The sequence below is a fragment of the Pristiophorus japonicus genome, chromosome 11 (assembly GCF_044704955.1).
Source record: "Pristiophorus japonicus isolate sPriJap1 chromosome 11, sPriJap1.hap1, whole genome shotgun sequence".
In the NCBI taxonomy this organism is placed as follows: domain Eukaryota; kingdom Metazoa; phylum Chordata; class Chondrichthyes; family Pristiophoridae; genus Pristiophorus; species Pristiophorus japonicus.
The window spans coordinates 105,363,698-105,387,341 of NC_091987.1; the positions used below are offsets into that span (position 1 = coordinate 105,363,698).

General features: G+C 43.9%; 1 protein-coding gene across 1 annotated transcript in view; it reads left to right on the forward strand.

The window, feature by feature from the left end:
* Window positions 1–18,332: 18,332 nt before the first annotated feature.
* Window positions 18,333–23,644, forward strand: part of erg (ETS transcription factor ERG) — a 349,104-nt gene continuing 343,792 nt past the window's right edge. Inside the window, exon 1 of the mRNA XM_070893851.1 lies at window positions 18,333–18,372. The gene's annotated coding sequence lies outside the window, so the exon portion shown is untranslated. The remainder of the gene's footprint in view (window positions 18,373–23,644) is intronic.

Consider the following 23,644-nt stretch of genomic DNA (forward strand, 5'->3'; position numbering starts at 1 on the left):
TGATGGTAATGTCCTCTTCAAACTGTTCTTGGTTGTCAGTGAACCGCAGTTTGGTCTGATCCAAACGTTTTCTGCACGCTTGTCCATTCAAAAGTTTGACAACGCTCTATTCCCCTCCTTGGCTAACACAGTGCCAGCAACCCATTTGGGACCATGACCGTAATTAGGAACAAACACAGGGTCATTAACCTCAATATCACGCGATACAGCTGCGCGATCATGGTACACGTAATGCTGGTGATGCCGGGTTTCTACATGATCATTGAAATCCGGCTGGACTAAGGAGAGCCTGGTTTTGAGTGCTCTCTTCATTAGCAATTCTGCAGGGGGAACCTTGGTAAGTGACTGGGGTCGCCCGCGGTAGCTGAGCAGAATCATAGATAACCGGGTCTGCATGGAACCGTCCGTCATGCATTTCAAGCTCTGCTTGATGGTTTGGACCTCCTGTTCTGCTTGACCATTGAATGCCGGCTTAAACGGCACAGATCTGACAAGCTTGATGCCATTGCGGGTCATGAACTCATTGAATTCCGAGCTGGTTAAACATGGTCCATTGTCACTAACCAGGACGTCAGACAAACCATGTGTGGCGAACATGGCCCGGAGGCTTTCAATGGTGGCAGTGGATGTACATGATGACATTATTATACATTCAATCTATTATGTCTTGAATGAAGAGTCAGACTAGATACTGCAAGCTCAAAGTAAGTGTGACCGTAGTCCTTTATTACAGATCTCAGAGTGCCTCTCCAGCCTGTGAGGCCTCCTTATATACAGGTGCTCCCAAGGGATTGTGGGATCTCTTGGAACTCCAGGGGATAAGGCCTCTGGTGGATAGACATGGTAATTATATGTTTACATACATAACAACACTCCCCCCAAGTCAATAGTGTAACTATTTACAATGTGAGTCGATCTGGGGCCTTCCTTTCCCTGGTTGATCGTCGCAGTGCAAATGCTAGTGTTGGTGAGTCATTTGTTGGGCCTTCGCTGGGCTACTGCGCAGCTGGCCTTGCTGGACTGGTAGGGTGATGGGTTCTGCTTCGTGGTCAACCACTGGGTTGGTTGCCACTTGTGTGTGTGTGTGTATGTTGGTGGGTCGAAAAAGGTAGAGTCTATTGTGGGTTGTTCTGAATAGTCCGTAAATCTGAGTTTGGTTTGGTCCAAGTGTTTTCTACAGGTGAGTCCATTTGTGAGTTTGACCACAAACACCCTACTTCCCTCTTTGACCAAAACAGTGCCAGCAATCCACTTGGGATCTTGTCCATAGTTCAACACAAATACAGGATAATTTACTTCAATTTCTCGTGACACAGTTACACGATCATGATATGTATTCTGTTGAAGCCGCCTACCCTCTACCTGTTTGTGTAGATCAGGACCTGTTCATGGACTAACGAGAGCCTTGTCTTAAGTGCCCTTTTCATGAGCAGTTCAGCAGGAGGGACCCCGGTGAGCGAGTGGGGTCTTGTGCGGTAACTAAGCAGGACTCAGGATAAGCGAGTCTGCAGTGAGCCTTCAGTTACCCTTTTCAAGCTCTGCTTGATTGTTTGAACTGCTCGTTCTGCCTGACCATTGGACGCTGGCTTAAACGGGGCAGACGTGACATGTTTGACCCCATTGCGGGTCATGAATTCCTTGAATTCAGCACTGGTAAAGCACGGCCCATTGTCACTTACAAGGACAACAAGCAAGCCGTGCGTGGCAAACATGGCCCGTAGGCTTTCAATGGTGGCAGCGGATATGCTTGCCGACATTATCACACATTCAATCCATTTGGAGTATGCATCTACAACCACTAAAAACATTTTTCCCAAGAATGGGCTTGCATAGTCGACATGAACCCTGGACCACGGTTTGGAGGGCCAAGAACATAAACTTAGTGGCGCCTCCCTGGGTGCATTAACTGAGAACACGTATTACATTTGTGCCCACAGGACTCTAAGTCTGCATCGATACTGGGCCATGACACGTGGTATCTGGCTATCAGTTTCATCATTACAATGCCTGGGTGGGTACTGTGGAGATCACTAATGAAAGTGTCCCTGCCCTTTTTTGGCACAGTTACCCGATTACCCCATAGGAAGCAGTCTGCCTGAATAGAAATTTCACCTTTGCACCACTGGTACGGCTTTATTTTTTCCTGCATCTCTAACGGGACACTAGACCAACTCCCGTGGAGCACACAGTTTTTTTACTCAGGACAGTAAGGGGTCCTGGCTCTTCCAGGTTCTAATCTGTTGGGCAGTAACAGGTGATTGCTCACTCTCGAATACTTCCATTACCATTACCATAACTAAATCTGCAGGCAATGGTAGCCTACTGAGAGCATCGGCACAGTTTTCTGTGCCTGGCCTGTGACGGATGGCGTAGTTGTATGCGGACAACGTGAGCGGCCATCTCCGGATACGGGCCGATGCATTTGTATTTATCCCCTTATTTTCAGAAAAGAGGGATATAGGCGGCTTATGGTCGGTTTCCAATTCAAATTTATGCCCGAAAAGAAATGGACGCATTTTCTTTACCCTGTAAACACACGCTAACGCTTCTTTTTCCATCATACTGTAGACCCTCTTAGCCTTTGACAGACTTCTGGATGCATAAGCAACCAGTTGCAATTTCCCAAATTCATTAGCGTGTTGCAATACACACCCGACCCCATATGACGACGCATCACATGCTAGTACCAAACGTTTACATGGATCGTACAACATAAGCAATTTGTTTGAACATAACAGCTTCCTAGCTTTCTCAAAGGCATTTTCTTCGCTTTTACCCCATAGCCATTCATCTCCTTTACATAGAAACATAGAAAATAGGTGCAGGAGTAGGCCATTCGGCCCTTTGAGCCTGCACCGCCATTCAATAAGATCATGGCTGATCATTCCCTCAGTACCCCTTTCCTGCTTTCTCTCCATACCCCTTGATCCCCTTAGCTGTAAGGGCCATATCTAACTCCTTCTTGAATATATCCAATGAACTGGCATCAACAACTCTCTGCGGCAGGGAATTCCACAGGTTAACAACTCGCTGAGTGAAGAAGTTTCTCCACATCTCAGTCCTAAATGGCCTACCCCTTATCCGAAGACGATGTCCCCAGGTTCTGGACTTCCCCAACATCGGGAACATTCTTTCCGCATCTAACCTGTCCAGTCCCGTCAGAATCTTATACGTTTCTATGAGATCCCCTCTCATCCTTCTAAACACCAATGAATAAAGACCCAGTTGATCCAGTCTCTCCTCATATGACAGTCCAGCCATCCCTAGAATCAGTTTGGTGAACCTTCGCTGCACTCCCTCAAAAGCAAGAATGTCCTTCCTCAGATTAGGAGACCAAAACTGAACACAATATTCCAGGTGAAGCCTCACTAAGGCCCTGTACAACTGCAGTAAGACCTCCCTGCTCCTATACTCAAATCCCCTAGCTATGAAGGCCAACATACCATTTGCCTTCTTCACCGCCTGCTGTACTTGCATTCCCACTTTCAGTGACTGATGAACCATGACACCCAGGTTTCATTGCACCTCCCCTTTTCCTAATCTGCCGCCATCCAGATAATATTCTGCCTTTGTGTTTTTGACCCCAAAATGGATAAGCTCAAATTTATCCACATTATACTGCATCTGCCATGCATTTGCCCACTCACCTAACCTGTCCAAGTCACCCTGCAGCCTCTTAGCATCCTCCTCACAGCTCACACCGCCACCCAGTTTAGTGTCATCTGCAAACTTGGAGATATTACACTCAATTCCTTCATCTAAATTGTTAATGTATATTGTAAAGAGCTGGGGTCCCAGCACTGAGCCCTGTGGCCCTCCACGTGTCACTGCCTGCCATTCTGAAAAGGACCCGTTTATCCCGACTCTCTGCTTCCTGTCTGCCAACCAGTTCTCTATCCACGTCAGTACATTACCCCCAATACCATGTGCTTTTATTTTGCACACCAAACTCTTGTGTGGGACCTTGTAAAAAGCCTTTTGAAAGTCCAAATACACCACATCCACTGGTTCTCCCTTGTTCACTCTGCTAGTTACATCCTCAAAAAATTCCAGAAGATTCGTCAAGCATGATTTCTCTTTCATAAATGCATGCTGACTTGGTCCGATCCCATCACTGCTTTCCAAATGCGCTGCCATTTCATCCTTAATGATTGATTCCAACATTTTCCCCACTGCTGATGTCAATCTAACCGGTCTATAATTCCCCGTTTTCTCTCTACCTCCTTTTTCAAAAAGTGCCGTTACATTAGCTACCCTCCAGTCCATAGGAACTGATCCAGAGTCAATAGACTGTTGGAAAATGATCACCAATGCATCCACTATTTCTAGGGCTACTTCCTTAAATACTCTGGGATGCAGACTATCAGGCCCCGGGGATTTATCGACCTTCAATCCCATCAATTTCCCTAATATAATTTCCCGCCTAATAAGGATATCCTTCAGTATTTCCTTCTCACTAGACCTACTGTCCTCGAGTAAAATCGGAAGGTTATCTGTGAAGACAGAACCAAAGTATTTGTTCAATTGGTCTGCCATTTCTTTATTCCCCATTATAAATTCACCAGAATCCGACTGCAAGGGACCTATGTTTGACTTCACTAATCTTTTTCTCTTCACATATTTATAGAAGCTTTTGCAGTCAGTTTTTATGTTCCCTGTAAGCTTCCTCTCGTACTCTATTTTCCCCCTCTTAATTAAACCCTTAGTCGTCCTCTGTTGAAATCTAAATTTCTCCCAGTCCTCAGGTTTGTTGTTTTTTCTCACCAAATTATATGCCTTTTCCTTGGCTTTAACACTATCCTTAATTTCCCTTGTTAGTCATGGTTGAGCCACCATCCCCATTTTATTTTTACTCCAGACAGGTATGTACAATTGCTGAAGTTCATCCATGTGATCTTTAAATGTTTGCCTTTGCTTATCCACTGTCAACCCTTTAAGTATCCTTTGCCAGTCTATTCTAGCCAATTCACACCTCATACCGTCGAAGTTACTTTTCCTTAAGTTCAGGACCCTAGTTTCCGAATTAACTGTGTCACTCTCCATCTTAATAAAGAATTCTACCATATTATGGTCACTCTTCCCCAAGGGGCCTCGCACAACAAGATTGCTAATTAGTCCCTTCTCATTACACATCACCCAGTCTAGGTGGCCAGCTCTCTAGTTGGTTCCACGACATATTGGTCTCGCAAACCATCCCTAATACACTCCAGGAAATCTTCCTCCACCGCATTGCTGCCAGTTTGGTTCGCCCAATCAATATGTAGATTAAAGTCGCTCATGATAACTGCTGTACCTTTAGTGCACGCATCCCTAATTTCTTGTTTGATGCTGTCCCCAACTTCACTGCTACTGTTTGGTGGTCTGTACACAACTCCCACTAGCGTTTTCTGCCCTTTGGAATTCTGCAGCTCCACCCATACCAATTCCACATCATCCAGGCTGATGTCTCTCCTTACTATTGCATTAATTTCCTCTTTAACCAGCAACGCCACCCCGCCTCCTTTTCCTTTCTGTCTATCCTTCTTAAATGCTGAATACCCTTGGATGTTGAGTTCCCAGCCTTGGTCACCCTGGAGCCATGTCTCCATGATGCCAATGACATCATACCCATTAACTGCTATCAACGCAGTTAATTCATCCACCTTATTCCGAATACTCCGAATACGCAGTAAAGAGTGCAGGGGTTCTAACAATGTGCTAAGAGCCAGTAAAAAGTTACCAAAGTATTTCAGGAGTCCTACAAACAACCGCAGCCCCGTCACATTCTATGGTCTCGGTGTGTTTTTGATTGCCTCCATCTTCGAATCGGTGGGCCTAATACCGTCCGCCGCGATTCTTCTCCCCAGGAACTCCAATTCAGGTGCCAGGAAAATGCAATTCGAGCATTTTAGCCTGAGCCCCACACGATTAAGCTGCCTAAGAACCTCCTCCAGGTTCTGCAGGTGCTCGACGGTGTCCTGACCTGTAACCAAGATGTCGTCCTGGAAAACCACGATGCGCTGGACCAACTTCAGCAAGCTTTCCATGTTCCACTGGAATATCGCCGCGGCCGATCGAATCACAAACGGGCATCCATTGTAAACGAAAAGACCTTTGTGTGTGTTGATGCAGGTGAGGCATTTCGAAGATTCTTCCAGCTCCTGCATCATGTAGGCCGAGGTCAAGTTCAGCTTCCTGAACATTTTCCTTCCCGCCAGCATCACAAATAGGTCGTCTGCCTTTGGTAGTGGGTATTGATCCTGCAGTGAGAAACGATGGATAGTTACTTTGTAATCACCACAGATTCTGACAGTGCCGTCTCCCTTGAGGACTGGAACAATCAGATTGGCCCACTCATTCAATTCGATCGGCGAAATGATGCCCTCTCGTTGCAGCCTGTCCAGCTCGATCTCCACCGTCTCTCTCATCACGTAAGGTACCGCTCTCGCCTTGTGATGGATGGGTCGCACCCCCGGAATCAAAAGGATCTGCACTTTTTCTCCTTGGAACTTCCCGATGCCTTGTTCAAACAGCGCGGGGAACTTGCTTAGGACCTGGGCACATGAAGTATTGTCGACGGATGAAAGTGCTTGGACGTCGTCCCAGTTCCAACCTATCTTTCCCAGCCAGCTCCTGCCGAACAGCGTGGGGCCATTGCCCGGTACCACCCAGAGTGGTAAATCGTGTACCGCTCCATCATAGGAGACCTTTACGGTAGCACTGCCAATTACGGCAATCAGTTCCTTTGTGTACGTTCTAAGTTTGGTACGAATGGGAGTCAGGACTAGCCTTGAAGCCTTGTTGCACCACAACTTATCGAAAGTCTTTTTACTCATTATGGACTGGCTTGCGCCCGTATCCAGCTCCATGGACACGGGAGTCCATTTAATTCAACCTTCAGCATTATCGGGGAACACTTTGCAGTAAATGTATGCACCCCATATACCTCTGCCTCCTCGGTCTGAGGCTCTGGTTCGTCATGATCCACCGTGGATCTGTCCTCCTCTGCAACATGGTGGTTTTCAAGATTAGCAGGGTTTGAAGCTCGCCTGCACATACGTTGGAGGTGTCCCATTGTTTCACAGCCCTTGCAAACGTATCCTTTGAAGCGGCATGAATGGAATCGATGATCACCCCCGCAGCGGCAACAAGGTGTTAATTGCCTTGTATTCACCACCCTTGATGGAGGACTCTGAGTCATCTGTGGACGTGCAACTACAGGCATGTAAGTCCTGCCATGTGCATTTCGATTCGAAAACAACGTTACTTTGTTCACAGTACTTGTAGCAGCACTAGTGTGCTGGGAATTTTGTTTGGTATTGTCACTGGTGGAGATAAATGCCTAGGCTATAGCTATGGCTTTACTCAAGGTTGGGGTCTCTACAGTCAAAAGTTTGCGAAGTGTTACTTCATGGCCAGTGCCAAGTACAAAGAAGTTCCTGAGCATATGCTCCCAAGTGTCCTTCAAATTCGCAATGTCCTGCAAGGCGCCTTAGCTCGGCGACATAGCTCGCCACTTCCTGACCTTCAGACCTCTTGTATGTGTAGAACCGATACCTTGCCATCAGAACGCTTTCCTTCGGGTTTAGATGCTCCCGGACCAGTGTACATAATTCATCGTACGACTTGTCTGTGGGTTTTGCTGGAGCGAGCAGGTTTTTCATGAGGCCATACGTTGGTGCCCCGCAAACGGTGAGGAAGATCGCCCTTCGTTTGGCAGTGTTCCCTTCTTCCAGCTCGTTGGCCACGAAGTGTTGGTCAATTTGCTCAACAAAGGTTTCCCAGTCATCTCCCTCTGAAAATTTCTCCAGGATGCCCACAGTTCTTTGCATTGTTGCATTGGGGTTCGTCATCTGTATCTCATCGCCAGTTGTTATGTCTTGAATGAAGAGTCAGACTAGATACTGCAAGCTCAAAGTAAGTGTGACCGTAGTCCTTTATTACAGATCTCAGAGTGCCTCTCCAGCCTGTGAGGCCTCCTTGTATACAGGTGCTCCCAAGGGATTGTGGGATTCCTTGAGACTCCAGGGGATAAGCCCTCTGGTGGTTAGACATGGTTATTACAGGTTTACATACATAACACAATCCATTTGGAGTTACTTCTACTTCTACTAGGAACATCTTTCCTTCTACAAGGACTTCTACTTCTACTTCCACAAGGAAAATCTCTCCTTGAAAGGGGCCAGCGAAATCTACGTGGACCCTGGACCACGGTTTGGAGGGCCATGACCACAGACTCAGTGAGGCCTCCCTTAGTGCATTGCTCAACTGTGAGCAAGTGTTACATTGGTGTACGCATGACTCCAATTCGAGTCAATGCCGGGCCACCAAACCTGCGACCTGGCGATAACCTTCATCATGACTATGCCTGGGTGGGTACTGTGATGGTCACGTATAAACATTTCCCTGCCTTTTTTTGGCAAAACTACATGATTCCCCCATAGGAGACAGACCGAATAGATGGACATTTCATCCTTGCGTCGGTGGAAAGGCTTAATTTCGTCTTGCATTTCCCTGGGAACCGCTGACCAGTTCCCATTGAGGATGCAGCTTTTTATTAGTGATAGCACAAGGTCCTGGCTAGTCCAGGTCCTGATCAGGTGAACCATGAGGGGTGACCCCTCGCTCTCAAAACCACCCACTACAAGAAGCAAGTCTGCGGGTTGTGCCATTTCCACCCCGGTGGTGGGCAATGGTAGCTGACTGAGGGCATCAGCACAGTTCTCAGTGCCTGGTCTGTGGCGGATTACATAGTCATACGCAGATAATGTTAGTGCCCATCTTTGGATGCAGGTCGAAACATTGGTGTTAATACTTTGCTTTCTGAGAACAGCGAAATGAACGGCTTGTGGTCGGTTTCGAACTCGAACCGGAGTCCAAATAGGTATTGGTGCATTTTCTTAACTCCGTATACGCATGCTAATGCTTCTTTCTCAACCATACTGTAGGCTATTTCAGCATTAGATAAGCTTCTGGATGCATGTGCAACAGGTTGCAGTTTGCCTGACACATTGGCTTGCTGTAACACACGATGATGCATCACAAGCTAGTATTAAATGTTTACACGGGTCATACAATACAAGTAACTTGCTAGAACTTAGCAGGTTTCTGGCCTTGTTAAAGGCTGTCTCTTGAGATTTACCCCAAACCCAGTCGTCACCCTTGTGTAGCAATAAATGCAATGGTTCCAGCAAAGTGCTCAACCCCGGTAGAAAGTTACCAAAATAGTTGAGGATTCCCAGGAACGAACGCAACTCCGTCACATTCTGTGGTCTGGGTAAATTCTTGATGGTCTCCGTCTTGGAGTCCGTGGGTCTGATGCTGTCCGCCGCAATCTTTCTCCCCAGAAATTCGACCTCTGGTGCCAGGAAAACACACTTGGAGCATTTCAACCTGAGTTCTACTCTGTCCAGTCGATTAAGAACCTCTTCCAGGTTGTGCAAGTGTTCGGTGGTGTTGCGGCCAGTGATCAAGATGTTGTCTTGAAACACCATGGTGCGCGGAACCAATTTCAGCAGTCTCTCCACGTTCCTCTGGAAGATGGCCGCAGCCAAGCGAACCCCAAAGGGTATATGATATGAACAGTCCTCTGTGTGTGTTGATGCACGTCAATTTTTTCGAAGATTCAGCCAGTTCCTGTGTCATGTAAGCAGAGGTTAGATCCAGTTTGGTGAACAACTTCCCCCTGCTAGCGTTACAAACAGGTCATCCGCTTTGGGTAGTGGGTGCTGGCCCTGTAACGAGACTCGGTTGATCGTTACCTTGTAGTTCCCACAGATTCTGACCGTCCCATCACAATTGGACTGGCCCACTTGTTGAACTCGACTGGCGATATGATTCCCTCTCATTGAAGTCTGTCCAGCTCGATCTCGACTTTCTCTCGCATCATATATGGAACCGCTCGGGCCTTGTGATGAACGGACCATGCATCAGGGACTAGATGGATTTGCACTTTGGCGCCTGTGAAGTTGCCGATGCCTGGCTCGAAAAAACGCCGGGAATTTGTTTAACACTTGGGTGCACGAGGCATCATCCACCGAAGACAGTGCTTTGATGTCGTCCCAGTTCCATCAGATCTTTCCTAGTCAGCTTCTGCCGAACAGCGTTGGGCCATCGCCTGATATAATCCATAGTGGTAAATCATGTACAGCTCCATCGTACGATACCTTCACTGCCGCACTGCCAATGAGTGGTATGAGCTCTTTGGCGCAGCTTGGTGTGGATCGGGCTTAGTTTTGGCCTTTGTGCCTTGTTGCTCCACAGTTTCTCAAAAGTCTTCTGGCTCATAATCGACTGACTCACCCCCGTGTTCAATTCCATGGAAACTGGAATGCCGTTTAATTTGACTTTTAACATTATCTGAGGGCTTTTGGTGGTGAAGGTGTGTACCCCATACACTTCCTCTTTAGCCTCAGGTTGAGTTGCCTCTCTTACTCATTCAGCGTGATCCGCACCGGATTGATCATCTTCTGCCGACTCTGCCACGTGGTGAGTTGCAGCGTGTCTGCACATTCGCTGGAGATGCCCCATTGTTCCACAGGCCTTGCACACGTAGTGCTGAATCGATATTGATGGGCTCGATGATTACCCCCGCAGCGCCAGCATGGTGTTAATGGATTTGCATTCACGCCCCACAGCGGACTCTGAGTCATCCTAGGTCTGGCCTCTGCAGTCGTGTAAGCCCTGCCATGTACAGTTCTGCCTGCTGAAGGCATTATTTTATGCACAGTACTTGCCGGAGAGCTTCGATGCTGTAATGATATCTGTTTGTTTAGTGTTATCGTTCGTGGACATGAAAGCCTGGGCTTTCGTGATGGCCTTGCTCAGATCTAGGGATTCGGCAGGCAGCAGTTTTTAAGAATGACCTTGTGGCCGATTCCAAGCACGAAAAAGTCCCGCAACACTTCCCCCAAAAATCCAGCAAATACGCACGGTCCCACAAGGCGTCTTAGGTCAGCGACGTAGCTCGCCACGTTCTGGCCCTTGGAGCAATGGTGCGTATAAAAGAGATAGCTGGCCATGAAGATGCTTTCATTCAGCTTGGGGTTTCCCGAACCAGCGAGCACAACTCTTCATATGTCTTCTCCTTTGGTTTCGTCGGTGCTAGCAGATTTTTAATGAGGCCATATATTATGGACCCACAAACGGTGAGGAGAATCGGCCAGCGCTTGACCGCGGTTTCTTCATTTCAGCTCGTTGGCCACGAAGTACTGTTCAAGATGCACAACGAAGGCTTCCCAATCATCACCCTCAACAAATCTCTCAAGAATACCAATGGCAGTCATAACCGCATGAAAGTTCGTGATCTGTTACTCGTTGCCAATTGTTATGTTCAGAATAACCCCACAAGAGTGTATACTGTAAGCTCAAACTGTTGTGACCTTGGTCTCTTTAATGTAACTCCAGAGTGAGGAAGCAGCGTGATAGAATGCCTTTTATACCTGCTTGCCCTGGGTGTGCAGGTGACCCTTGGGTCTCCCACAGGTGCACCCCCTGGTGGCAAGTCTTACACATTGGCAATGTTTACATACATAACAAATTGTATAGTATTATTTACGGGCATAGTTATGGGGGCTTGTACCGTTTTACAATTGGTATCTGCTCAAAGCATGGTGGAGCCAGCAGGTTTGAGTTATACCATGGGCTCCCATGTCCATGGAAAAATGGAGCTCCATACATGAATGCTCACTAGCATGCGTGGAGATCCGTTCACACGCATCCGAATTCCAGTTGAATTGTTACCGTTAGTGAAGAGCAGGTGGGACAGAACATTCATCTCTCCGCCAGTATTTGAAAGATTAAAACTGAAAGTTAAAATGTTCCGAGGCAAAGCTGAAACCATTGATCATTGACACAAACTGTACAGTATAACCTATCTGTGATATTTCTACATTGGAGCCTCATAAAACATATATGACAAAATAGTAAGCTCGTGTCGTCTCACTGGTGAAGCTACTTACTGGGATAAATCTTCATCCCAAGCTTCCTGCACCAGGCTCGCACAACTCCCATGTGTTCTCCCATTCATTTTAATACGTCATAAGAAATGGGCTCCTGAATTTCCAATTCACACCTGCGATACATGAAACTCTAGTTAAGAGTGACACATATGAGAATGGATGTCATTCTACCATACTGCTGTAGATAGAGGCTAGATATACTACACATATTGGATGCAATTACAATGGACACAGCGACATGAGAACTGATCACCTTCTGATACACAGCAGTTACATGATCAGGGTTAGACCTCCCCCTTTGACATTCTGCAACTGGCTGCATGCCCAAGAACATGTGTGGACTGTTTACCTGTGTCATGAAGGCAACATGATAACGGTAGGATAGTGGTTATATTACTGGACTAGTAATCCAGAAGCCTGGACTAATGATCCGGTGACATGAGTTCAAATCCCACCATTGCAGCTGGGGAATTTAAATTCAGTTCATGAAATAAATCTGAAATAAAAAGCTAGTGTCGGTAATGGTGACCCTGAAACTACTGGATTGTTGTAAAAATCCATCAGGTTCACAAATGTCCTTTACAAACATATAAATTTACAGCGCAGAAGGAGGACATTTCGCCCATCGTGTCCACGCCGGCCGACAAAGAGCCGCACAGCTCTTGGTCAGCAGCCCTGAAGGTCACATATACATCTATAAACAATGAAAAATAGTGGAAGGAAATCTGCTGTCTTTACCTGGTCTCGCCTATGTGTGATTCCAGACCCACAGCAATGTGGTTGACTCTTAAATGGCCCTGCAAGCCACTCATTTGTACCAAACTGCCATAAAGGACAGTGGTTCAAGTAGGCTGCTCACCACCACCTTCTTGAGGGAAATTGGGGATGGCAATAAATGCTGGCCTTAAAATAAATAAAATCGTATCTTCCTGCGTGGTTTCTCCGGAAGCTCTGGCAACATGACATGACATATGTTCAATAGATTTCTTTCAGCACAAGCAAACTCAGAATCTAGCCTCTCTCTATCTCCCATTCCCACACTGCTATCAGGAGTTTCCATGTGCCGGAAGTTATACTGCAGCCTGAGACATGAATCTTCCCCCAGTTGCCTATACGAGTATGCCAATCTGACTCAGAATGTTTGCGATACTGTGAAGCAGAACATTGGAGTACAACCATAGTCTTTCCCTCAGTTGGAACTGGTTTCCATTTTCTATCGGCAGAAACGGTGCCACAGGAGTGAAATTGCTCGAATCTAGTGAAAACCACCTCCAGGAGGCGGTATCACATGGCTTCGGTTTCACACACCGGATGTCCAACCAGCCCAAAGTGACTTAGGACCTCCTAGAATCTTTTTAAGACTTACGTTTAAACTTTGTTTTTCAATGTTAGCAGTCAGCTGCCTGGTGGCACCGGCTCTGCGAACGCTTTGCAAGTGAAACCGTGTTGTAGGATTTGTACGGTTGAGCGTGTTAATTTCGTGTGCTAAAATCGCACCGTGGAGTTTACGTCCCATTAAAACTCAGACGGTATTCGAATGTGAAGGCATCTCTTGTCGCTTGCTGGAAGGAAATGCGGCGTTGTTAGTATAACTGTGGCCTGCTGGCTCCCTGTTGCTGCAAGGAATCACTGTTGATGGATAGAAATAAATCGATAGATTAAAAAGAAAAAGATTAGCATTTATATAGCACCTTTCCCGACCACCAGATGTCCCGAAGCCTTTTACAGCCAATTAAGTACTTTTTGACGTGTAGTCACTGTTGTAATGTAGGAAATGTCGGAATGATAGATAGATAGGAGTTAGATAATCAATCTTGAGGGAGAACAGTTTGAAATGGTTAAACGAACTTTATATGTTAACCAAAGGTGTTAGATGGCCACTTTTTTCCGCTTTCAAAAATGAATCCCTCCATTTTTCATCTTTAATTGAGAGAACGAGCTTGCAGCCAGCCATTCAGTGAAATCTGAGCCCTGCGATTCTCCAAGCGCTTCCAATGCACAGTAAGTGTTCCCAGCCTGGCCGAATGGCTTCCAGATTTGGACAGAATCTCTGATGTCTAGACTCTACGTTGCGAGTTTTTTTTTCTCTCTCTCACTCCTGTAGCTGCACAGACTGGAAAATGAAATGCCAAAAGAAAAAAAAATACCGACTATCCCCCAAGTTTTCTCATAAAGATGTGTGACAGATCCGCGCAGTCGCGACATCTCTGCCCCAAGAGCTTTGCAAAATACGTGTCGTCTGATCATCTGGCACTTAATGCGTTTCCATCCAGTCCTTTCGGCTGGTACACAAAGATAATTCTTATATAAGACGGAGTATTCAAAGTAACTGTATTCAGTTTCAGTCTTTACACAAGAGGAATACTGTATATATAAATTAATACATGAAAAAAACGTTTTCTAAAAAATTCCTCCATAAATTTTACCGAAAGTTGAAACGTTTTTGCATTTTGATAAAGATCACTCACTTTTTTTCCTGCCAAAGAAAAGATTGTTCTGGATGTGAATTGATTGGATCTTGAATTAAGAATAACACACTCTGAGTGCCTCAAAAGTTGATGGTGACTGAGAAGTGATTTTATCCCAGATAATTTTAACAACGACTCCACTCTAACAACTTACAATAATTATTTGGCTAATTCACGTAATCAGTAACATTCCACAGCACTGAATTATTACCTTTAACTCTTTGCTATCCTGGATGTCCTTCACAGCTGTCGAGAGATGATTCTGTTCCCTATCCGACAACATCTGCAAAAATGATTTTCTGCAAATTCTTAATGTTGAATATTATAAAGTAAGAGGTACAGGATTGTGGGAAAACGTACACAAATACACACAGAGACACCACATTCATACAAATACACACAGACAAAACACATCATGTCTATCCAAAATGTACCACATACACAAACATGCCACATACATAAACACACCACGTGTGACAAAACACTCCATATGCACAAACATACCAGATGCATAAAAACATGTACATACAAAAAATACTACATAAACAAACGTACCACGTATATACACAAACACACCACATGCACATAAAACAAACCACATGCATAGACAGACATAACATATGCATAAAAAACATACCATCAAAATAGAAAGAATTGCATTTATATAGCACCTTTCACAACCACCAGATATCTCAAAGCGCTTTACAGCCAATGAAATATTTTTTGTCACAGTTGTAATGTGGGAAATGCAGCAGTCAATTTGTGCACAGCAAGGTCCCACTGACAGCAAAATGATAATGACCAGATGGTCTGTTTTTAGTGATTTTGGTTGAGGATTAAATATTGGCCAGGACACTGAGGAGAACTCTTCTGCTCACCTTCAAAAGAGTGCCTTCGATTAAGTCCACCTGAGATGGCAGATGGGGCCGCCACTGAGCCATCTGCAAACCCACACATATGTACCCAAATAAACTATGCAAACACAGGAGTGGGGAGAGAACCAGGACCTCTTTTTTAGTATGGGTTAGGTCTCTCTCACCACCACTTTAAATATCTGAATTGTACCTAATATGACTCCACCCAATTGCTTATATGTAACTGCTCTTCTGCACAAACTTACATATAAACATGTAAATACAAATAGTTATACGCACATAAATATAAACATACATATATACACAAAGCCACAAAAACGTACAGGTGCATATATAGATGTATACAAGCACATGCATAAGTAAATATACATAAAACATGTACAGTATATACAAGCAGGCACACATATACAGAAATGTACACACTATGCAAAACTTATGCCAAGTGCAGAAACTTCTGAATGTAAGAGCAGTTCATCATATATTTCCATCATGGCACAAAAATACTGTATTACTCCAAGAGATAAGTATTTATATTTAATATATAAATAGAAGGAAAGAAAGGCCTGAATTCATATAACGTCTTTCACGACCACCTGATGCCACAAAGCGCTTTACAGCCAATAATGTACTTTTGGAGTGGAGTCACTGTTGTAATGTAGGAACAGCTTGAAATTATTTCACTTGCATCAGTATACAAACATCTTTTTGGCTAAAGTTGTTGCTTAAATTCTTGCCTCTGAGTCAGAAGGTTGTGGGTTCAAGTCCCACTCCTCAGACTTGAGCACAAAAATCGGGGTCACACTCCAGTGCAGTGCTGGGAGAATGCAGCACTATCGGAGGTGGTTTTGTCGGTTGAGACGTTAAACCAAGGCCTGTCTGATCTCTCACGTGGACAAAGAAAAACCTATGGCAATAGTCCAAGAGCAGGGGAATGCTCCCAGTATCGTGGCCAATATGTATCTCTCAACCATCATCACTAAAAACAGATGATCTTGTCATTATCGCATTGATGTTTGTGTGAGCTTGCTGTGCCAAATTGGCTGCTGTGTTTCCCACATTGCAACAGTGACTACACTTCAAAGCTGGTTAATTGTCTGTAAAGCGCTTTGGGACGTCTTGAGGTCCTGAAAAGCGCTATATAAACACAAGTCTTAAACAAAATAGCTTACTATGTTGACAGTGAAAAGTTACGACCTAAAATTTCGACGCTGAACATTTACGATCGTCGAGGGGGTGATGGTGGGGCGGGGGAACTCGATTTTCCACGAGAAATTCCTGTCGTGTTGATGTGCTGTCACGGGGAGAACCCGAAAACGGGTCTTAATAATATTGCAGCTCCTTGCAATAGCCTTCATGAACAGGAGTGCAGAAGGTCCAAAACATGTACAGTATATACAAGCAGGCACACATATACAGAAATGTACACACTATTCAAAACTAACATTAGTGTGCAAAATAACTAGACTTAAATCTACGGTCACTTTTGAAAGCGCCTTCATATTTTCATAGTGTTCTGAGCTTCATATGAATAATAATTTAAATATATAACGAACATTCCCCAGTTACATTTAAAGTTGGCTACAAACATAAAATATCAGGCCTTACTGCTTTTTTTGCCATCTTACAAAAGTTGACTTCATAATTGCTGATGTAGTCCGCATTTAAGTTTGTGCAAATGTAGCACGGACATCTAGTCTGGCTTTCGTGAAGGAAGAGAGAGAGAGAGAAATTGAAAAAAGATAAATGCATCGCGAGATAAAGAATGAATAAAAGAAAATACAGGGAGGGAAAAGGCAAGGGATAGTCTGGGCTGCACGCAATTGCCAGTCTGTCCATTCCCGTTACCTTGTTTAATTTCTACAGTGTTTGACCCATGATCCTTTTTAGCTGAAAAACAGGAAATCGAGCCCGAGAGGTTGCGTGGAGAATGGCGAGGAGGGATGCTGTGAGGATGGGGTGAGGGGGATAGTAAAAGCAACGACACACTTCACTCATATGCCAGCACTGTGTCTGACCCAGTCTTGGGGGTCGGTGGATTTTTAAAAAATATATATTTTTGGCAGACTTCAGGAATGTCTGGGAGCTCAGGGAATGGGGCATGCGCGTGGTTTAACTTTCTGAAAAAAAAGGAGAAAGTTATAGACTAAACCGCAGAAATGTAAACACGTCTGCAGAGAAAAAAAAGAGAAAAAACGGCACTGAGCACACAGGTACCACAATCAGACTTCTGTTTGACGGAACCCCAGAGCGCCCAGTAAAACAGAACGGTTGTAGGCTTATTGTACAATTAACAAATATTGCTAACATCTGTTTATGGAGATGTAAAGATTTCATTCAAAAAGCCTCTGTTCACATCTAAATGTAATGTTTGATGAATTGCCTCAGCTCGATTATTTCCCTGCCCATTTATGTCTGTCGCTCTTTAACTGGCAATATTTTACACTCCATCTCTCCCTGCCTTATTCCGCATTCTTTTTTTCCATTTTGTCCCCTTTTTCCTCTAAACTTACTTCCGACTCTCGTTCATTTGTGGTTTTCTGTTTGGTCGGTTTGTTAACATATCTTCCTTCTCTATATCTCTCCCACTCATCTAACTCGCTTTCTTATTTAATATTTTTGTGGTTTCGTTCCCTGTCTTTCAGAATTTTCTTCTATTCCCTCTTTTCCTGTCTAACTCTTTAACTCATTCGCTCTTTTCCTGTCTAACTCTCTCTTCCCTCTTTTCCTGTCTAACTCTCTCTTCCCTAACACACTTGCTCCCCTTCTTTTCCTGTCTAACTTGTCCTCTCTCCTCTTTTCCTGTCTAACTCGTCGTCTCTCTCTCTCTCTCTCTCTCTCTTTTCCTGTCCAACTCGTCCTCTCTCGCTCTCTCTCTCTTCCCTCTTTTCCTGTCTAACTCTCTCTCTCTCCTCCCTCCCTCCTGTTTTTTGTCTGGCTGTGCTGTAGTGTATGGGGAGTCTGGGCACTCTCACTGATCCGTGATTGGAGATTTCAGGGAAACAAGGAATTCCATTCACGAGACTCCCATTCACAGCACTCACACCAGAGCCAGCACCTCCGCCACCCGACTGCTTGACTGCTCCAGACTCTGTAAGTACGCGCCGCTCACCACTGACCCGCACACAGCCGCCTCGGTTCCTATCATTTTAAATTGCATATATAGGAAATAAATAGGCATTAATTACAACATGGGCTCTACTCAATCAGCAACTGTTAACTTTTTACAACTTGTATGAGAAAAAATGTTGGTGAGTCATGTTATGGTTTACAGCGAATGGGACCGAGTTAAAAAAATTCTACAGATGTTAGCGAGATGTTTACCTCTGTTTGTTGGTCCATATAAGTGAAAGTATAGGCGCTGTCGCGACGTGATGTCCTGACTGGAGGGTTTTTTTAAAAGAAAGAAACGGAAACAACAATAAAAACATGTTTGTGTTTATTGTTGGAGTTGAATAACGGACGGGCGAATCTCTCGATTCGGAGAATACTTCCAGAGCAGACGGGCAGAAGCGGTTCGGAGTCAGGGACTGGATCAATCGCGCTTCTTCTATCCCCTCCAAATGTTTTGTTTTCTGCCGGGCAAGTGTTGAAGCCGCAATGTTAAATATTTACTTTAGAGTCAATCGAGGCATCAAACTAAAAGGCTGCAAGATCCTGCGGCCACCGTTTGCTCATTCTCTCCCACCTTTCGTTTTGTCAGAAGGACTTTACCTTCCTTTTAAATACGTTCTGCCAGGTCCCTTGCCCCAAATTGGCTCTTTTCCTAGTGTTTAATTCCCTCCTTCAAACTGGCACACCTTTACCGTTATATTCCTCCCATCTATCTCCACCCACCCATGTCCCCCTCCCTCTTTAATCAATATATGAAGTAGCCAGCTTTGTTTTTACACAGTCCTTCCCGCACTCTGACTGACGAATGCTGCCCCCCCCCCACCCCCGCCTTGTCTGAACTGTATCTGACACGTGTTTAAAAAATAATTTCTCTGTTAGTTTGGGGATCACATTTCCTTGGGATTTCAAAAAAATATATAAAAGCCAGGAGATAATCCGTTTGCTCCTGTTATCCTGTCCAGATGCTTGTAGAAAACAGGGAACGCCGTGCCCCATAACTTACCTTTTAGTTTGCGGTTTTTATTTTGTAGCATTAGATTTCGATTCAAAAAAATATTAATTTCATTTTTAATCTCGAAATAAATATTGAGAGTTCCGGGGGGAAAAAAGTTTTTTGGTTGACTTGAGTTAAATGAAAGTGAGTTAACGGTTTGTTTACTCAATTTCTTGCCCCTTGAAATCATCTGTTTTGCGAGTTTTAATCACACTGAATAATACCGTTACTTACATCGAGATAGCACCCGCCAAATGAACAATGTCAAAGATCCTTCTCTTTATTCATTCCACATTTCACCTTTCATGTCAGAAAATACAAGTAAAGGAATAACGAGCCGAGTTTGATGTTGGGTGAAAAAGAACAATGCGGGTAGGGAACAGGGAGTGAAAGAACTTGAAAAAGAGTAAAGATGGGAAAAGCTAAACACGTTGGTGTGGTGAGTGTTGAGCCAGAATGTTGTGTGTTTGATCGCCAGAGTCTGATGGTGAGTCTGTGAGAAGGCTGGACCCCATGTCCAGGACCGGCTGTTTTACTTCTCCCTTACAGTTTAGCCCAGAGACGACAAATTAAACCATACCGTAAATCTTCTATTATAGGTAGTAAAAACTAATTTTAGATTTCCTGTCCATTGCAGCCGCTCGCCTGATTGCTACCAGTTGCAAGAAAGCCCCCACGGCTTAAAAGGGCAATGCTTCATGGACTTTTAACTCAGTTCAGATTTTTTTGCAGCAATTGTTAGACATAAATCCCCCTCTCACCTGTTTGGGGAATTCAGCATGTATCCCTTTAATAATCCACGTATTTAATTATTAGTTCTGGGTGATGGTGGGTCCTACCGCCTTGTGGCATGGTTTATTCATTGTATTTATACTATACGTGTGGTGACTCCAGCAAGTGTCTGTCTTTACTGTATTGAAAAAGAATGGAGCCACATTTTCATCAGCAGAATAGCAGAGATGTGAAATAGATTCATACTAAAAGTAGCTCATTTTTTGGTGGATTGACTCTTTTTAGAAGGGCTGGATGAATATCTGGTTAAGAATGGGATTGAAGGTTTTAGGTATAGGTGATTGCTATTGAACTTTGAGACACTGGACATGCCCTCTGTTGAAAGCAGCTGGACAGGGCTAGATAATGTAGACTATAAAATTAGATCAATGTCCTGGAGTTTTCATTCAATTACTTTAGGTGTGACAGAGTCTTTGGAACATTTATCTGTGATCATTTCCTTAGGAGATAAAACAAATTAGAGTGTCCGACAGTGGAAAAGGTACATGTTTTTCTTGTTCCGCACTCTGTAACACCAACAACCTGCATTTATATAGCACCGTTTGATCACCTGCCCTAATTTCTCCTTATGTGGCTCGGTATCATTTTTTTTGTCTCATAATGCTCCTGCGAAGCGCCTTAGGACATTTCACTCTGTTAAAGGTGCTATATAAATACAAGTTGTTGTTGTTGTTGTTTAACGTAGTATAATCATACAAACAAAATTGACATTGATCCAAGAAAGGAGACATTAGGACAGGTGGTCAAAGAGGTAGTTTTTAAGCAGTGTCTTAAAGGAGGATTGAGTGGTGGAGTTTTAGAGAGGGAATTCCAGAGCTTAGGATCCAGATGGCTGAAGGCACGGATGCCAATGTTGGGGAGAAAGAAGTCAGGGATACACAAGAGGCCAAAATTAGAGGAAAGCAGAGTTCTTGGAGGGTTGTAGGGCAGGAAGGGGTTATATAGAGAGGGGTGAGGCCATGGAGGGATTTAAAATGTGAGGCTGAATGTTAAATTTGAGATGTTGGTGGACCAGGAGCCAATGTAGGTCAATGAGCACAGTGTTGATGGCAGTGTCTTTAAATCAATAATGCTCTATGGAGACTGGGATGCAGTATAATAATCCATTGAATGATGTTGGAATACTGTAAGCTGTAACACTGCAGGGCAACTGGATTGTGGGCTTCTCACATTGTGTTCCATTGCTTCTCCGTAACTCATCACCCTGAGGCCCAGTGCCTCAGTGCTCCAATACATCCAGGTAAGTCCCATTGAGGGCACTTACTCATGTGGCAAAGCAGTGCAAATATTCAAAAGCCAGTGACTCGCAGGAGCCCTGGTGACCAGGACACATGACATCATCAGGTTTGGCTCATGTGGCATCATCATTTGGAAGAACACATCCATGCAATACATCATTTTAATTATTTGCTTTTGTGCTCTGTGTTTGTTCTGTATTTCTTTCTCCCTCCAATCTCCTTTCTTCCTCTGTTAAAAGTGCTCACTCTTGTTGGGATATGGTCTTACGAACATGGCCTTTCACTGGTATCTGCACAGGTGGTCGTTCTCTGTATGTGAACCTGGACAGTGAAGGCTGGCAGGCCACCCATCACCCAATGCCTAGACTCTCTCGCTATCCACTAGGGGGTCATTGAATAGCGATTAGGAATGGGAACTTTGGGTATCTTTTCCCTTCATAGCCCAGTGGCCATTGACTCCTTTCTATATCAGGGACACCTGAGAGTCTAATAGTGTTTATCTTAGCTGTGACTGATTCCTACCATTGTCACAAATCTGCCCGAGAGGTCCTTTACAGTAGTTATAACATATTTATGACTTTTTGTATGAACTGAAATAATAAGTGCAGTTTGTTTCTCTGTAGGTTGGGCAATGCTACATTTGAATAATCATTAGGTTGCTTTGGTCTTTATATTAAATCTTGAATATTCAATATAAAGACCAAACCAACTTAAAGCAGCATTTGGGGTGTTCATAGAATCATAGAAACATTACTACACAGAAGGAGGCCATTCAGCCCATTGTGTCCATGCCGGTTGCTGTTGCCACGAATTTAATGCTTTATCCCTGTAGCACGTTTTTTTTCTGGAGAGAGACAAACAATTGATGCGATACTTTCTTCCTCCCTAAGAATGTTGTTTTGGTAAAAAGAATATTATTTTCTTGTATTGCCCTCATTTGTCACACAGTGCCACGTGACACCCGTGCTCAATGGAGTGGGGAGGGAGGTAATTTACGCCAAGGCCATGCTGCTGGGAAGTATGCAAAGTGGTCCAGTCCCTGGGATAGTTAAGATCAGAAACTCAGTACTGTGTGAGAAGTCCCAGGTGGAAATCATATCCCACTGCTCCATGATATGGTGAGTTGCAGCATGCCAATGCAACACCCAACATAACGAGGATGAATAAAACATTTTGTATACTTGTAAGCATTCCCATTAAAAGAAGCAGAACAATTGGTTTTTAAGAACAATCCCCACACTCAGGATTGAGCTTGGCTATGACACCCGAATGCAATCAAATAGCCTGCAATTTCACCATTCCAACTCGCGCATTAAATAGTCAAATTAGTCCGAGGGCTGTTGGCATGAGTATATCAGAAGAGGAAGGGAGAAATTGGAGAGTTTTAAAAAAGTCCTTACAGACGTTGAACAAACAGAATACACAATAATAAGGTATGTTTATTTTAAATGTCACAAAAAAGTTAAAGATTATTACAAATATTAGGGAGTGAAATAGAATATAAAACAATACACATTACAACACTATAAAATAATACAAAACATTATATGTATGTTATGTAAAATAAAGAATGAAAAACCTATTAAAGCAAACTACTTATATTATGATTGCTCCTAATCTTTGAGACAAGGCGGTACTTGACATGTCACTGGTAGTGATTACAACACCAACATATTGATGTATTGTAGCCACTGGCAAATGGGATATTAACCACTTGTCTCATACAACATTACAGTTCCGCTCCTCTCTTTGACAATACAGTCGACTTCTGACAACTCGAAGTTGTTTTATTTTGCACTAAAAATTGGAAATATTCAATAATTTGATATAGCAATGGAAATAATATAGCAAAGTGGAGATTCAGTGTGAATAACTTTGAATGATCAGGTTATCTGAAATAAATAATTGTACTCAGATGAATGGACTCATCTTTCAACTTCTAAAGTCATTTTTGCATATGTTTCCTCCTTATGCTAGTTCCTCTAAGCAGCCCGACCTAAGCATATCTTTGTAACTTAGAAATTACACCTTATCCTCAAACCTTGCTTTTAAATTAGATTGATTTAACTAGATGAGGGTGTATGTTAATCTGAGACAATAAACCCGGCCAGTAAAGTTCGAATACTATTCTGTAAAAGAACTGTAATTCTCCAGTAAACAGGCAATTTCAGATACTCATATAGCTCAAACTCTTACTAGTCTTTTCATGGATATAATCTACATGGGT